General features: G+C 36.6%; 2 pseudogenes across 2 annotated transcripts in view; one reads left to right on the top strand and one right to left on the bottom strand.

The window, feature by feature from the left end:
- LOC101304620 overlaps positions 1 to 6,225 on the bottom strand; it is a 7,730-nt pseudogene extending 1,505 nt beyond the window's left edge. Inside the window, exons 1-10 of the transcript XR_185271.1 lie at positions 5,933 to 6,225; positions 5,674 to 5,795; positions 4,828 to 5,028; positions 4,516 to 4,694; positions 2,775 to 2,911; positions 1,954 to 2,050; positions 1,717 to 1,817; positions 1,377 to 1,540; positions 270 to 341; positions 65 to 181 (exon numbers count right to left, since the gene is read on the bottom strand). The product of XR_185271.1 is annotated as an MATE efflux family protein 1-like (transcript). The remainder of the gene's footprint in view (positions 1 to 64; positions 182 to 269; positions 342 to 1,376; positions 1,541 to 1,716; positions 1,818 to 1,953; positions 2,051 to 2,774; positions 2,912 to 4,515; positions 4,695 to 4,827; positions 5,029 to 5,673; positions 5,796 to 5,932) is intronic.
- LOC101309983 overlaps positions 1 to 17,918 on the top strand; it is a 259,355-nt pseudogene that overhangs the window by 27,646 nt on the left and 213,791 nt on the right. The gene's annotated exons all lie outside the window — the stretch shown is intronic.

Below are 17,918 nucleotides of genomic sequence, written 5' to 3'. Positions count from 1 at the left end.
GTATATATATATATATATATATATATATATATTTGCTTCATGCTTGGATGGACGAGAGGAATACCGGAATGCCTAAACTTATAAGCTGCAAAACATTGATATCTTTGGTGAATAATCTTGACGCAAACTTCAATACAACTGTAAGCATGACTCCGAGTATTATCCCTAGAACCAAAGCCATCTGCACAATCAAATAATTAGAAGTGCAATACAGAACAAGAAGAGGGAGTGACTTCATATGTTAAAAATTAAACCAAAATTTAAGTCACCTGCAATATACGTGAAGCTGTGGCAACAACCTTGCTGTGATCCTTCCTCGCAAATGCGCTTGCAAGGATTGCCTGAAAGTTTGGATTACATCAACACCGCCGAAAGAATCAAAACAGAAACATATAATATAATTCGAGTGAACTAGTGCAACAGATGATTATTAAGAAAAAAAATAACAGAAAATGAAGACACTGTTGTATGTAGATCATTTATGGTAGTGTAAGAAGGCTAAAATAGTCACAAAAAACAATTTGAGTACTAGCATCAGAAGTATGCAATACTGAAGCAATCGAGTGTTTCTTTGATCCTGATAGACTTCTGAAAGTCTTAGAAGAGAACTTGCCAATTAAAATGGAAGTTCTGTCCACAGTAAAACAGCTGGGAGATAAAACGAAAAATCAAGAACAGCTGAGGCACAACAAGAAATCTGGTTTTAGTGCAGAGGAAAACTCGACACATCTTAGCAGAGAAAAAAAATTCCACCTTCACATAAGAATCTAAAGAAACCACAATGAAAAAACCAAAAAACAAAAAAAACAAAAAAAAAAAAAAAAACTGCAATTTTGATGCAGAAACTGAGAAATATCAATATATTTATTAATTAAAGTCTGAAACATTCTCTTGGAGAGTCACTAAGGGTGTTGGCAGTCAATGCGACAATGGTATTGGAACTAAGACTTGCCGAATACAATATAAACGCAAGAAAACAAACTTTGATATTTATTTTCTTAGGATCAATAACTTTAATAGGGTAGTAGACCTTCATGATAATTGAGCCAGCCTTGCACCTAAGGGTGTTGTGCTGAACACTTTAACTCGATGTATCCTTGGTTTATATCAACTGTAAGTAACCCTGATATTCAAAAATGTTTGTCTGATCTCTGAAGCTACCATTTTTATTGAATCAGCACATAGCCATGGCCAAACACAGCTCAGAGATTTTTAATTTTACTATAGTAACTTCAACCTTCTTATCAAATTAGGTTTACCACCGTACTAAAGGAAATTATTTATGTTTGACTGGATTATATAAGTATATAAAAATTAGGGATGCCAATAATGTACGTCACCATCACATAATGTATTTGTTTCCAAAATTTACTTACTTGTCCAGCCACAGCTAACCCATCTGCAAGCAAAGAGGCCGCAAGCCAAATCTGCAAGCAAACTTGAAATGCTGCCATTGATGTCGATCCCTGCCGTGCAGTTAATGATGCTGCAAGGGTGACACAGAATGTTGCAGCTATAACTCTCACCAATAACATACCCCCTGATCCAAGATGAAAAGAAAACGATATGGAACAGTTAGGAAATAATTTTTCAGCATTTCTTGTTGAAGGTGATTTTAGAAGACGGGCTAGAAGATGAGAGAAGTAAATAATCTGGAAAGCGGATCAATCAAGCTTGATTGCGGATTCATTACTTGCAAAGAAAAATAACCTTTACCATTTTTCAGAAACTGGCCAATCCGTAGATCTTTGACGCCTGGGGTTAGGAGGTCGACTTGTCTGTTTAATCTCCATAACAGTATCAGACAGATTAAATACCTACAATAATCACATAACAAGTAAACAGCAATAAGACAGCAGAGGGAAATATTTGCATCTACATGATAAAGAAGTCTTTTGCAAAAGGGTACGGACTTCTAATATTGAATCATTATTAGCCACAGGTAAAGCTTACTGAGAGAAAACATGGGCTATCGCTGCACCACTAATGCCCATATGGAGTGCAAACATTAATATTGGGTCCAAAATGATGTTTACTGCATCTCCCACAACTGCAGTTAAAGAAGAAACATGCAGAATGGCTTCAATAGGTATAACTTACCCAGTAACCATGCAGTAAATAAGTGCTCATTTCTGCATTTGAGCAACATGTGCTCTATTTTCTTATCCTTTGAGCACCAGGTGCTCTATTTACTCTCGAACTAGTTTACAAATTATCCAGCAGCATTTAAATGGGAAAACAAGATGAATCTAGGATTTCAAATATGAAACTGATAGCAATATGATGATTTGAAGGGAGGTTGAAAACTTACACCAGAGTCCAGACTTCATTTAACAGGGGAAGTGAAGACAAGACAAACATGGAGAATGTCTCGGGTAATTTTTTTGCATCAATGTGAGACTAGGACCAGACTGCTATGATGAGAGGCTGAAGACAAGAAAATTTGAGGCACAAATGCTGTCCTAGATGAAGATTTGTAGTTTCCAATTCTATGGTCATGAATTACTCTCATCCAATTCTGTGGCATTGTAATCTGAGAGGCCTCAAGATGATTTCTTAAGAGAAGAAAATTCTATTATTCAAGAAAAATTCTTGGAACGATCACACTCGTTGCAAGAGCTAATCAACAGACTGTTTTATTGTGTCATGCTTATCTGTGCACTGGCCACATATTGCAGTTGAATTTTTAAAGGGTGTGTGTGTATGGATCAGAAGAGAGCGAGAGAGAATTATATATATATATAGAGAGAGAGAGAGAGAGAGAGAGAGATTACTTGTAGCATATAAAGGAGTTTTTGTATCCTTAAAAACCACGGAAAACCCCTTGCATTGCCAAAGAGAGAAGAACTGCAGGAGCACCAAGTGATCGTAGTGTCAGGTATTGTCTTGCTGGTCTTAACATAGGAGAACCCTGCAATGGAATGAATAGAAATTTCTTCATTTACAATGTAATTTCTAGGACAACGTGGACTTAAGTAATTTTCAATATCAGAAGTGGAACAACTTCATAAAACAAAATTTATGATTTCAATGAGAACAGTAGATTCATGCAAGCACTTTGAGGTGTAAAATTCCTATAAGTTATTTAACTCCAGCGAATAAATTATGCTCATGGTAAAAAAAATTGCAGCGGTGGGGGCTCAGAATGCCGGTCATTTCAGATTTCCAATAAACATGACTAATAATGCTGACAAGGGATCTATCAATGTAAGAATCGAAAACTTGATAAATGAAGTAATGAACAGAATCGAGAATATAGTCATCTTCCATTTTCAGTACGACTCAAAGCTCCTAATTAGATTTAACTACCAAAATAATTGTTGAATATTTAACATCCATCTTATGCAAGGAGACACTGCTTTTGCTTATTCAAAATGAAAGGTGAGATCAAATAGCTCTATATCCGGCATCATTATATCCAGCATCATACCTCACATGCATAGAGAAGCAAAGTAACCTACATAATCAAGTATGAAAAGAAACCAACTTTATTTGGGATCCTACTTGATTATGTGACTAGAATTTTAATGGTATAGAAAATTTTAATGGTGCCAAAATAAAATACAATTTTCTATACTGCTGTCCCTGACAAAATAAAATAACATTCCATCAAGTGACTAGTATAGCTTGGAATTCTTGTTCATTGACTACAAATGCAGAAATAATTGCAACTTTTCCAAAAATATGTTTGAACTTACAGCTCTAGATAAGATAGTTTGTCCCAAAAACTACGACCATAACTTGCTGAGCCTCTTGAGGTGATAAATATGTGTTGCATATGTGAGATGAAAACTGATACTCAGTTTCATTTAGGATGTGTGTATCATTGTTTTTTGAATACATGAGACAGAAACCAGAATATTGATTCTAAAACTTTGCTTTGTTACTCTGTTCTTTTATTTTATTATTCCATTTTGAAAAGAAACCGAATTTATCGATAATAAAGGCACAATGCAACAAAAGTGGACAACAACAGACAAAAGCCACAGTAGAAACCAGAAAACTAGATCACATGAAATAAGCTAGCACCAAGCACGCTGATTGTATCTGTAACCTTAGACTACGGTTTGGTTCTGTTCCAATCTAGCACAATCTAAGAAAGGCTGTAGTTTATGATATCTACAGAAACAAATGCCCATTACATTGCTATGAAAGTTTGTTCCTTTTCTACCTAACTTATACCCCCAGTTTCCATATTAGGATGCATTTTCTGATTGGAAAGACATTTTCATTGATTGCTAATGCCATCTTTCTGCGCATTTCGGCTACACAGAAAACAAAATGTATTTACAAGGTTCTGAATAACATTGTGTAGTTTAGACCTTGTAAATTTAGGATGCAGAAAATGTAGAAAAAGTGAAAGGAGGCATAATTTAGAGCAGTTGAAGTTACCAACTACATAGATAATCAAGTTGACTGGAACTGGTAATTCCATAACAAAACTAACAAAAAATGCAACCTTCAAGAAACACGAAACAGAATATCTAAAATCTCCAACGTACAAAATGAACTTACAGAATCTACCCCCATGTAATTTAGGATGGGGTTTGCAGCAAAAATTAGGAATAGAGTTTGAATAACCCCCAGGATGCTGCCAATGACCAACGCTGATGACGCTGATGGAATACGCCTTCTGACATGCTCAGGTTTGACCATTTCTGTATTATCAATGGTAATGGATGATGATGTAGAGTCTGTTTAGAAATTGAGGCAAAAATATAAGAAAGTCACAATATATTCTCATGGAGGGAGCTTCTATAAAAAAATAAAGTGATCCACATTGTTAGTTTAATTCAACATTATGAAGGGGGAAAGGAGGCAACGTACCAACAAGTGGTTTGAGTACTTCCATTTCCTTGTTGACGAAAGTAGCATTTTCCAGTCGTTCATCTTGAGTACTTAATGGTTCTGTAGTATCTTCTTCAGCAACAAAAGAGGTTGTAATACTGACTAGTGGAAATATTGCTATTTTTGATACTTGATTGAAAACAGCAATAGAAACTCCCACAGCTGCAAGCTCCACAGGACCTATAAAAGTCATCGATTATTATGGTCAATCAAATCTAGGTCCATAGCATACAATGCTCCAGAGTTAATTAAGAGCTAAATTATTGATAACTATGATTATGGTTAATCAGATATAGGAAAGTGTATTGGCACTTCTTGTATGGAACATCTACATATACTACAGCAGAAATAATGCACACAAAAAATTGAACTGGTCCATATGGTTCATGGCAAAGGTAAGTTTCAATAGCCTGCAGTTTTATAACTAACCCAGTAGATAAACTTTTATTCAAGTTCTTAAACTAGTTCATATCCTACAACTTCAATATAATAACTTTATAGCAGTCCTATAATAAAGCTGGATAAAAAAGCTTTCTCTATTCAGTTGTTTGTAAAAACTGAGGAAACTTCCCTACCAAGGTGACTCTTTGTACAATCTTATGAGCATTATTAAGGCTTTTCAATTTGTAAGGAAAAATATTTCAAAAGGAGCAGGAAGCCATCATACTGAAGATCTTGCTTGCTGAGCGAAAAATTTCAATTTACATCCCAGGAAAAGGATTGGATACAATAAAATGGTGATTTGCACAGGAAGATTGGAAGTGCATTTGTGAAACATCTGAACATATAATTCCACCACAAAACTTAAACATCGCCACGAGATACCTATATGGCCAACAAATGCTGTGTCGATTAGAGAAGCAGCAGGGTCTGCTACTAACGCTAGTAGCGTAGGAAGAGCAATATGTACTATTTCCAGGCCTAGCTCATCAGCTCTGAAAACATTCCTGCAAATAATATTAAAATTTGCGATAAGAAACTATATATAATAAATTTACATTAAAATTCTAACACAGAACCAACAGCAAAGAAAACAAAAGTACAAACATTTGGGGTCCGAACCCCCCAAAAAAGAAGAAGTTACCTTGTGTCTTTGAAGAACACAAAGAGGGGCATGTTGCCCATATTCTTGCAACAATTTAGGAGACAATGTATAGCCATGAGTAGACTAAGGCCTTCCTCATGGACAAGTTCAATATTCAAAACAATCAAAACGCTATAGAATCCTTAATTCTGATCATCACCAATTCAAGAACAGGAAGATATAAACACAATTGCAAGGAATCCAACTTTATGTAAACGTCAAACAACAGTTTCAAACGAAAACAAAAGCAGAAAGATGGGAACAATAATAGAACTGTCTAGAAAGTGAAATTTCTTTCAAAGTCAAAGGAATGAGGACCCAAAATGATAAAAAGAAGGGAGAATGCTTAATGGGGGAGAATCAAATTGATAGGTGCATTCAAAAGAAAAGATTTGGAGTGGTGAACTAACCTGATTACCCCATATAAGCAGAAACCGCATGAACCTCCCTCGGTTGGTTAAACCCAGGAGAGCCACAACCAAAGTGAAATAAAACTATATTATATTATAATATAATACGTCCAACTCAACTTCGGACAATGATATACTCACTGGTAGAAATAATGACGGGAACAAATCGTCGCCTAAGTGCTCATTTTTATCACTTTTTAACTTAAACGACGAAACAGGCGTCGTTTAAGATTCGTCGCATATGACGCGTTTCATAGGTACTTAAGCGACAAAAACATATAATCCGTCGCTTAAGAAAACGAACCAAGCGACGGGGATTGTTTATGTCGCCACAGATCTAAGCGACGAATAATTAACTTAAGCGATGAAAACAATTCGTCGCTTAAGTTTTCCAGCGACGTATGTTTTTTGTCGTTTTACAGCTAAGCGACGAAAAGTTTTAGTTTAGCGACGATCGTTTTTTTGTCGCTAGATTTAATGCGACGAATAATTAGCTGAGGCGACGAAAAGTGTTTGTCGCTTAAGTTGTTCAGCGACGTATGTTCTCTTGTCGTTTTACGGTTAAGCGACGAACCTGTTTGGTTTAGCGATGAGGTTGTTTTCGTCGCTCCATTTAATGCGACGAACTTTTCCGTCACTCCATTTAATGCGACGAACCTGTTTAGTTTAGCGATGAGGTTGTTTTCGTCGCTCCATTTAATGCGACGAACTTTTTCGTCGCTCCATTTAATGCGACGAACTTTTCCGTCGCTATAGCCTTATGCGACAAAAGACTTTTTTGGCCTGTCAACTTTTGGCGCCTAATTTTTACTCTTAAGAGACAAAATAAGCATCTTTCGTCGCTTAGGTTTTAGTTTTTTTGAAAAAAAATATATATTTTTATTATTCAGAGAGAGATATTATAATAACTCAAAAATATATTTTTATATTAATTCCTGTAAAACCAAAATAAATTAACCGAAATATTTATATTATTAATAATAATAATAAAGTTATCGTATCAACAAAATAAATACTAGCTAATATTGTTTGTACAATTATTTAAACTAGAAAAGTCTACTGATTTCCTAAACTAATTTGAGAAGTGTCAAGGCCCTTATCATCATTGTCATCTCGAGGTTGTTGGCTTGGGACCGAGGGTGAATACATAGGCTGTAGCCTTATTCGAGCCATGATTTGATCCATTTGCAACTTCAACTCTTGATAATCTGCAACAGACTGCTCAGCGATCTTTTGGGCTTTTTCAGCCCTCTCTTATGCTTTGTCAGCCTTCTCTTGTGCCTCAGCCGCCTCCTTTCTAACAGCCACTATCTCTGCCATCGCCTCATTATTCAGTCGAGAGCATGAAGAAGAAGATGTTGACCTTCTTCTCTTCTCTAGGACGCTTGCTCGTCCAATACCACGAAGGTAAGACCCTTTTGTTTCTCCCATAGCGTTTTGCACAACACTTAGTTGAGTTGGCCAGTCCAAAGGAGGCAGCTGATCCGGTGGGATGTCCGGGTGTTAAGTGCTCTGCAAAGTCTTGGCAATAGCACCATGTTCCTTCAACTTTTCCTACAATTCAAGAATAATATGTACAAGTCATATATGCAACTATTATAACATCATCAAAACATGATAACTGAAGCAGTAATCAACTTTACCAAATACACATCACATGAAATATAAAACAGGCATCAGCTTTACAATATAACAATCAAATACCAAACTACTATGGACACCCATAGTATCATCACACACAACGAAAGCTTCTAATGAGGCTAGTAAATCATCCTCGTAATTCTGGAACGTAACATAGTTCTCTATACACTAGCAACATGTTTATACACACACACACTTAGCTCAACAGAAAACAAGGAAGCATACTCAAAATTCTGGGACTTTACCAACTGCAGGGTAAACTTTGAAAAATCACCGCCTTGTCAATTTACATTGGAATAAGCTGAAACTTTCCAGATCAATAGTTCTCATATAGAAGAACAAGAGTACAAAGTTTCAGACCAAAATGAGTCTTAAATCCTGATCAAATTCAAACCACAGCATAACTCGAATACAATTTCAACACAAAGCACTTAATTCAATAAAATCACCATAATTCATCTATCTTATCAAATAACACCAAAATTTGCAGACCAAGAGTAAACATAAGGAAGAACAAGAGCAAAAAATTTCAAGCCAAACGAAGACCCAAAACCCAATCAAATACGAAGCAACTGAACTGCTGAACACAAACACAATTTCCAGCGCAGTGTACCCAACTTCAAAAATTCACCACGAATCATCTACCTTATCAAACAACACAAAACTTTCTAGATCAAGGGTAATCACATGGAAGGACAAGGGTACAAAGTTTCAAGCCAAACAGAGTCCTCAATCCTAATGAAATTTGAACTTAAGACAGCTACACCGCATAACACCAAAAGTTTCAGCACAAAACACTTATAAGCAATTCACTATAATTTAACTATTGTAATACCCTAGATTTTTATATCAATTTTACTTGTATTATTCCCATAATTAATGAAGGATTATTTATGGAAATTCTTTGGTTTATGCGAAATTGAAGTTTCGGGAGTTTATTTAAGTGCTTTGACTTTAAGAGGCCAAAAGTTGACTTTATTTTTTGTAAGTTATCTTCGAAAACTTCCTTCACGAAAGTTGTAGAGTTTGTCGATACGAGTTCGTAGACATGTGGCATGTCTGAAACGGACGTCGTATGAAGAAGTTACGTTCAGAGGAAGTTTGTTTCCGGGTTTGAAAAGAGTATAAGTAGAAAAATGTGTGTGGGATGTTTTTTGGAAACCCTAAAAACAAGTCATCCACTTTTTTCTCTCTCTTCTCCCTCTTTCTCTCCCGAGTTTCCCCAAGAACCCAACTCCTGCCGGAGCTAGCACCACCATCCGGCCACCGATTGGACCGCCGCCGGTCCCGTTCGACTCCCACAGGTGTCCTCTTCAAGGCTGGGCAGCTGCTGCTCAGTGTGGGACGCCGGAAACAACGTTTTCAGCCGGCAAAAGGGGGCTGCTGTGCCACCGGTCGGAACCGCCGTATACGGCGGCGACGAGGGGCATCCTTAGGTGAGTCTTGATCCTCTCCTCCTTCTAGTGATGGCTAGGTATAGGTTGAAGCAAGTTTTTGAGGTTTTGAGGCTGGTTTTGCAGGTTTTGTAGTTTGATTTTCAGGTTACTGTGCGGAGCAGTTTCCAGCCGGTTTCGGCCAAAATTGGTCGAAGTCTCAGGTATGAAAGTTGTTCCCCTTGCTTCAAGCTTCAACTTTGCTGTTGAGAGTTTTCTCAAATTCGAAACTTTGTGGAGGCGCGTGGCAGCGCGTCCGGCAATGTTCGTGGCTTAGGTTGTTGTGTTTTAGCTAGCTCTTGTTGTTGTGAGATTGTTGAGATGTAGAATCCCTAGGTTGTGAGCAAGGTTTTCATGTTAGAATTTTAAGTGGGATATTAGGCTTGGTGAAGGTTTGAGTTAGGATTTGAGGATTAGAGGCAATCATTTTGGGTCTCTAAGTTTGACGACTTTTGGAAAGTTGTCCTCCCTTGAACTAAGGGTTAGTTAAGGGTATTGTGATAACCTATAGTATTTTAGTTACTAAGGTTTTAATTGTGTTATTTTGAGGTGATTTGTGAAGTTGTGTTTGGTTGCTATTGTCAGTTGTGGAAATTGCAGCGAGATAATTAGATGAGTAAATCTCACCAAGGTATTGTTATTATGGTCATATGATGATAATGATGATGATGATGGATTTAAATAATATGCTTTTAGTTGTTTTAAAAAAAATATATGAGCTTGATCGCCAATGGTTCATAGGTAAGATAAAACAAGTTTTCTTTATATGCTATTTTGAGATTCATGTGATCATAATTTTATTGATTATTGATAGATTATTCTTGTGGAATATCTATATTTTGTTCATGTAAACATATCCATGTGGAAGGATATAATTTATGATGTGATATTGTGTTGTTGAGAATAATGATGTGATATTGTGTTGTTGAGAATAATGATGTAATATTGTGTTGTTGAGGATAATGACGTGATATTGTGATTGTTGAATAAATAGCCAAACCGGGTTCCAAGCCTTGGCCGGGTGATTGTTGCAGTTAGGAATAGAGCTCTAGTCCGTCTGTCAGTGTAGGTCATGGGAGATACCGTATGGTATCTGGGACCCATGGGTACACATTTTGTTGTTGTAGGTCATGAGAGGTATTTATTAATACTTGGGACTCATGGGTACATGTTAATTGAGATAGTGTTGAAATTGTGGTTTTAATTATGGATATAAATTGCTCTTGTGTTATAATGGGTTGTTGGAGGTGTTGTGTTTATTTTGAGAATTACTCGTACGGGCTTTTTAGCTTACCGGGTTTGTTGTTTACAACCCGGTGCACCAATTCTTGGTGTAGGGGTTAAACCTGCAGGTGAGGATCAGCAGGGTTGAGGCGGAGGCTTAGTGGCAGGGTTTTTTGTTGGGTTTTGCTGTACTATGTATATTTTTATATTTGGGTTAAACAGTATTAAACTCATGTGAGTGTTTCATTTTCTTGACCTTCAAGTTTATGTAAACAAGGAAATGTAATATTTAACTCAGTGTTGAGTTGTGTGATTTACATTTCCGCATTAAATTTTAGTTTCCTATGAAGTTTGTTTTTGAAACAGGTTTTGGGATTATAATATTTTAGGATATATAATGCCAAAAATTTTGAAAAATTATCTTTCGAAAATTGGGGTGTGACAAACTACACTTATTACCAAATGAACATCACATGAAATATGCAACAGGCAAAGTGGCATAGAAACTTTGTTAAGGCATTAGGTATTGATACTTACATAATGCTCAGCAGCTTTAGGCTGGTTGATGTCGTATGTCACAGGGTACACGTCAACCACCACTAATGAAGCACCCTTATCCCTTAGCTCGGCCACCCGGTAAATGATAGGTTTCCTCCCTGAGTGGTGCTCCAACTCCTTCTTACCACGGTTGCTGGAGTTGGCAACCGATCGTCTCTACACAATACCAAGTACACGATCAAAACAAGGATAGTTTGATGTTTCAGGAAAATATTCAACTCAGCTATAACTTTGGAAAATCATAACTAATTCTAGAAAACTTATTTTCAAGAGATTCTAGTTCTGAAACGATCATTAAGGTCTCTACTCTAACTTTCATGAAGACACCAAGTTCAAACAACTAACCAATTTGTACATTTTTTAGAAAGAAGGTAACCGGTCAAAAATCTCAACTATATGACACTCAACCTATAAATTCCAAATTTCAATCAAAAGAATATAGGACAATGCCTAACTGAGGACATTCTTCCTCCATGAAACCATGTCTTGTGACAATAAGTCAATCATGTACTACTGTATGCAAATAAATATATGTATATAACTAAACCATAAAGCCACCCTTGATTAAAGAACAAGAGTATTGAACCATACCAACTATAGAAATTGAAAATTCAGAAACTGATTTGGACACCCCTAGATTGAAAATTGCTACCCATCCATATCCTTTAAATTTAGTGAGTACACAAATAGTCAGGTCAGCCTCATATTAGACAATCAATACTAAACACACTATCTCTATCCCTTTGTACGTTGGTCATCTGTTCTAGCTACTTCTTAATTCAATATATATAACCAGAACTCAGTAACAATAATTATACAAAGAGTAGTCAAGTAATACATGATTAGAATAAACTCAATTGCATCTTTTCAAGTTCACAAAAGCTAGTTGACAATGGTAACAACCTCTAACTTTTTTTTTTGTGAACACTGTGAATTAATAAAACCCCCCAACATGATTATAAGAAGAGAAAGCACATATAGCAAAACTACTTATAACAGAACAACAAAATTAAAACTAATTTACACAGGAGATAGTATCGAACTTGAGAAACCAAGTCTTTTGTTAAATTAGGTCTTCTACTAAGATTTGGTATTCCATGGCTTTAATAAGCTGATGTCCATAGAACAACAAAAACGTATGAAGGCAATGTCACTCAAGCAAACAATATATGTGAAGCTACTGAAATAAAGAGCAATGTCAAACAACCTTCAACAGGAAGTGAATAACAATCAACATAGAAATCAAGCAACACATTGAGAATCATGAAAGTGAATTGTTTTGAGGAACACTCTTAAACCATATCAGTTAAATAAAAAGTAAACTAATACAAAGAATTTCCAGATTTCAACTAAAAAGGAAAGAAAGAATTTCCAGATTTCAGCTAAACGATAGTGCACGTGAGGTGCTCATTCATCTATGAAGGAAAAGAAAAGGTCAAGCATATAATCACAGTGTACATTTCAGCTAAAAAAGAAAGAAAGAATGAAAATTTATTCCAAACAGTTCGTATACATTTTCAGGTACAAACCTAAATGTGGCTTCTAAGTCATGAATTGATATCTATACACGGCAAATTAACAATATAACACCAATCACAACATTTTGCTGCATGCTTAAAGAACATAATTAAAACAGGTTGTACACTATTTCTTCAATTCATACCACTCATGCAATTCAAAGTACCAACTTCATTGCCACAAACACAAGGCCAAAACTCAACAATCATATCCAATTTTAATCCAAATTCCCAACTGTATGCAGTCACCAAAACTCATGCAATTCAAAGTAAGATACATATACATATATACCACATAATCATAACATGTCTTATACCAAAACTGAACTAATAGCAAGTATTTGTCCTTCTATCTCATAACCAAAACTGAATTTATACCTTGCACTTATCCGAATCAAAATGCGTGCAAAGCCACTCCCACTCATCCCGCCTGTGCAAAAGCTCTTTCGGAATCACATCTCTCCCCCAAGCTTGTGAATCTCGGACAAGTCATGCTTCCATTCACGGAATACACTTGCTGCCCTTTTTTTGATCCATTTAATGGCTTTTATATCATTAAAATCAATGATAAAAAACACTGCAAGACATAGAAAACAAGTTATAATTAAGTTGCAATGATGTAGGGAATCAAAATACCAACAAAATTAAAAGGACTGAAAGTTATGACTTAACTTACAGTGAGACCGTCAAAAAGCTTCTTCCTCTCCTCCTTGTCTAAATCATACCACGATTCCTTCTTCATTGCCACTCTTTCTCGTATGATGCTTCCAACAATATTCACAAATAGGCTGCATACATCAGAATTACGAGGTCCATCAATAACCTCCCAATCAAAGTCCAAGTTGATCTTCTTCCCCATGCTTTTCACAATATCAGACACCTTTGAGCAGTTCACCACACCCCGGTTGCCTTTCTGGGGAGGTCCTCCGCTTTTCTTCGATTTCCGGCGAGCGCTGACAACCCTGGGTGCACCCTCAGAAAGTGTTTCTGATACTCGGGTCGCTGACTTGTCATCGTCGTCGGTTAGAGAGGGAGCCGATTCAGCAAGGGATGGCACCGTCGTCGTCGGAGTGGCTGTGTTGGATCTGGCAGAAGAGGAGCCATATTGTTGCGCACACTCCAGTCGCAAACGCTCCTCCACCTCCTCCTGAGCTTTCCTTTTCCTGAGCACCGGCATCTAGGTAGTTAGAGGAGGATGTGGCTGGGTTTTGTGAGCAGTGGAGGAGGTGGAGGTGATATTTAGGGATTTAGGAATTCAAGGATTAAGGAGGAGGTGGCTGAATTGATATGCGAAGTGAGGAAGAGGAGGAAGAGGGAGGCCATATTTCGATCGGTATTGGGCAAGAGGAGGAAGAGGGAAGATGTGAGGAAGAGGAGGAAGAGGGAGGCCGGATTTCGATCGGTATTGGGCAAGAGGAGGAAGAGGGAGGATTTCAATCAGTAGGTTGGGCAAGAGGAGGAAGAGGGAGGATTTGGTGTTTTAGACCGGTAAGGAGGAAGCAAATTAATGTGTTTGGGATCGATTCTGAAACAAAATATAGTAACAACTTAAGCGACGAAAATCTTTATGGTTTTTGTCGCTTAGGTTTGTTTAAATTTGGGCCAAAATTTGAGCAGCCCGCCAAATATTTGGGCCAAAGCGACAAATTGTTTGTTTTTCGTCGCTTAAGTGGATTAAATTTTGTACTTACCACCAAAGAATATACGTTACGAAAATGACAAAATTCGTCGCTTAAGTTGTAAAATCATTTATATTTCACTTTTTTCTGCTAATTAATACTCATAAAATGTGATATAGAACAGATGACGATAGAGATTGAAGAGCAGATCAATCGAACAAGTCTAAATCCGGTTTGCTCTAGATTTGGCGTTTGGTGTCCGATTGACTATTATGATACCTTTTTGGAAGCAGAACGGCCCAACGAACTTAACTCGTCACTTTGCTACGACCTATGGGCTTTTTAGGCCATCCGAGTCCGTTTAGGCCTTCAAAATGCAGATTTACTTATTTTCAGACATTAATTTTAATAGTTCGTTTTTGATTTGGTTTTCTTTTAATCCATGAGCGTTTAGGCTTTGATGTTAGTTGGCTTAGGGTTTATTTGCTCCTATATAAGGAGCCTTTATCAGTTGTAGTCATCAGCTTTCATATTAATAAAAAACCTTGTATTTATCTTAATTCTCTGGTGGATTCCAGAATTCCTCTCGTGGTTTCGAGAGAACTAGACTTGTGGATTCAAGTCACCGTTGGTAGATTCTAATGTTTATATTTTCGCTGCATCAACATGTTAGTAAAGTATAAAACTAAATCAATCGAAAATTAATACATATCACAACTAATAGATTAAATTTATTACATATATAATAAATTCATGACATAATTAAATCGAAAATTTGATGTTTTAACACATCATGAGTTTCAATCACTATCATTGTAGTCCCCGTCATCCTCACTCACTTCATATGAATGATCGTCTGAGTCTTCCTCTTCGTCGTCAATGAAGTCCTTAGTTGGTGGCATGGGATGAATGGAAGTGAACCGAAGTCAAACTCTAAATTAAAAATGGGAATGTACTTGCGGGGTTGGAAGTGGATGTCGTTGTTGATGCGAATAGTCTCCCTGTCTGGGATATTAGACGTCGAGGCTTCTTGATATGGTTCAAGAGTCACATTCTCAATATCTATTTGCAATACTCATCTCAAGCTAGTGTAGTGTAATTAATACCTCTACGTGACATCACGTTAACAACTTTTCGACCCCCACCCTCCTTTGGATCATCAAGATAAAAAACTAGCCTTGTCATTGTGGCAACAATAAACGGTTGATTCTCATAACCAAAAGAAGATTTCACTTAAGCGACGAAATATTTCGTCGCTTAAGTCAAAACGATCCCTCGCTTAGGTGAAGGATATCATGCCACAAACAATTTCTCGCTCTAAAGTCAAATTCGGTCGCTTTAGTCTTAATCTAAGACGACAAATAGTCAATTCATCGGTTAAGTGAAGGATAAGATGCGACAAACAGTTTCGCCGCTCTAATGTAAAATATTTCGTCGCTTTAGTGTAAACCTAAGATGACGAAACATAAATTCGTCGGTTAAGTGAAGAATATGATGCAACACACAGTTTCGTCGCTCTAATGTCAAATATTTCGTCGCTTTAGTGTACGCCTAAGACGACGAAACGTTAATTTGTCGGTTAGGTGAAGGATATCACGTGACAAATAGTTTCGTCGCTTAAGTGTTAACATTTTCGTCGCTCCATGAACCGTTTGCGACAAAAACCTTATTGTCGCCTTAGTGGGACATGTGGCGACGAAACTAAGGCGACAAAAACATTTCGTCGCCCTAGGAAATTGTAGCGACGAAAAATGTATTTCTAGCGACGATATTTATTTTCGTCGCTTAGGATTTTCTTAAGCGACGAAATGTGAATTTACCCGTCGCTTAAGCCTTTTTTTCTACTAGTGACTCGTATTGCATGGCTCTAATAATCCATCTAACATATACTATTTTTCATACACTGTTCATAGACTGTTCATAATCACTGTTCACGTGAACAGTGTTGGCCTAGGTGTTGGAGTTTTTTTTTAATGTTTTTTTTTATATAAATTGTAGAAGATGTTTACACAATTGAGACTGTTATAATTTACACTTTTATAATGATAAGAAAATCTCACCTGAAATTTTCGTTTGCAGTTACCTAAAGTCCTCAAGTTGATAAGAAGGTCTCACCATAATTTGAATTTAGGCGATATTCAGGCATAACTCAGACTTGAGTGTTTTTTGACCAGCCATTAGAAATAGTGTTTTTTTTTGTTAAAATAGAAGCAATAAGCTGTGGATATGACATTTGATAGTTTTTATCTCCAGTGAAAATGTTTATATATTTGTTTGATATCTTGCAGAGATAAATACAAAACTGAAAAATAAATATAATACTGACTCATCAAATTCTTGAGAAAAATTGCAACGATCCAAAGATAGTCATAAGAACTCTTGCCAGAAAAGATCTAAATATTGCAAATAAAACAGAGGTAAAGTCTTTATGTATGTTTACTGTAGGAAATTATCAGTTTGGAGATTTATGTGGAGTTTGATTATTCAAAATGAAACAAAATGTGGAGTCTTAGTAACTACTGGTCTCAATTTTGTTGCTTTTGTGGTTGCTTGACTTTCTTTGTTTGTTATGTGGAGTATATATGCACTTTTATTAGTCTTTTCTTATGTTTCCTTCTTTTATATATAGATCTGTAGGGTTTATATATAAATCTATAGGGTTTTCATTGATTTTCAGTTGAAGTCTCTTGCATTTTGCGATAAGCAAAAGATTGAGCTCTGCTAGAACTTGTAATTGAAGGACTTTCTGATAAAGTTCATAATTTCATAGATAGACCGGGACTATGGGGATTACAAGTTATCATAGATTCTTAAATCTTAAAGGTGTAACACTAGAATGAGAAATACATTTACAACAATATAGAGATGGGGTATTGAGATGACAAATAATTAAAGATACCGAGACAGTAGATAATTGACGTATGGATATAAATTCCTTAATAGACCTCATTTAATTCTTTTGCTTCCTTATGTAAACTTAGCTGGCTTTGGTCAAAATGCTAAAATAGATACCACATATATCAAGAAATTAAAATATATAACAAGAGGGTATGTGTCCTAGAGTAGTAATGTTTCTTACTACATATATGGTCTACTCTTTAGTGTGGTTTGTGACAGACATTAAGAATATATAGTAAAATGAGATTATTTGTCACATCCCGACCCTTATATTTTTACCTTATTTACTAGCGTGATTATAATAAGAATTTTACCGTCTCGATCATTGAGTAAATAGTTTAATTGGTCCCTAGAGGGGTTTCGGGGACGATTATGTGCGGAGGATAATTCGTATGGGGATTATACGGCGACGGTAAAAATAGTAAATTTTAGCTAGTAAACGGTAATTTTTATTCGGGTATTATTTTTTCGGGGTGTTGAATTTTGGAATTATGGGTTAAAAGGGGTGTTGGGTCGGCTGGGCCGAGCCCAACCCATTTCTTCTTCTTTCTCTTCTCCCTCCCTCCCGATTTTTCTTCTCTTCTCACCCGGTTTTCCCCTCTCTACACCCAGCAGAATTCCGGCCGTCCTCCCGCCGCCGTCCGACCTCCGTTCGCCGCCGGACCGGTCCCGTTCGGTCGGTCTCC

The sequence above is a fragment of the Fragaria vesca genome, linkage group LG7, assembly GCF_000184155.1.
Source record: "Fragaria vesca subsp. vesca linkage group LG7, FraVesHawaii_1.0, whole genome shotgun sequence".
Lineage (NCBI taxonomy): Eukaryota > Viridiplantae > Streptophyta > Magnoliopsida > Rosales > Rosaceae > Fragaria > Fragaria vesca.
Note: the sequence above shows the minus strand (reverse complement) of the source record. Positions and strands in the feature narration are given on the sequence as shown.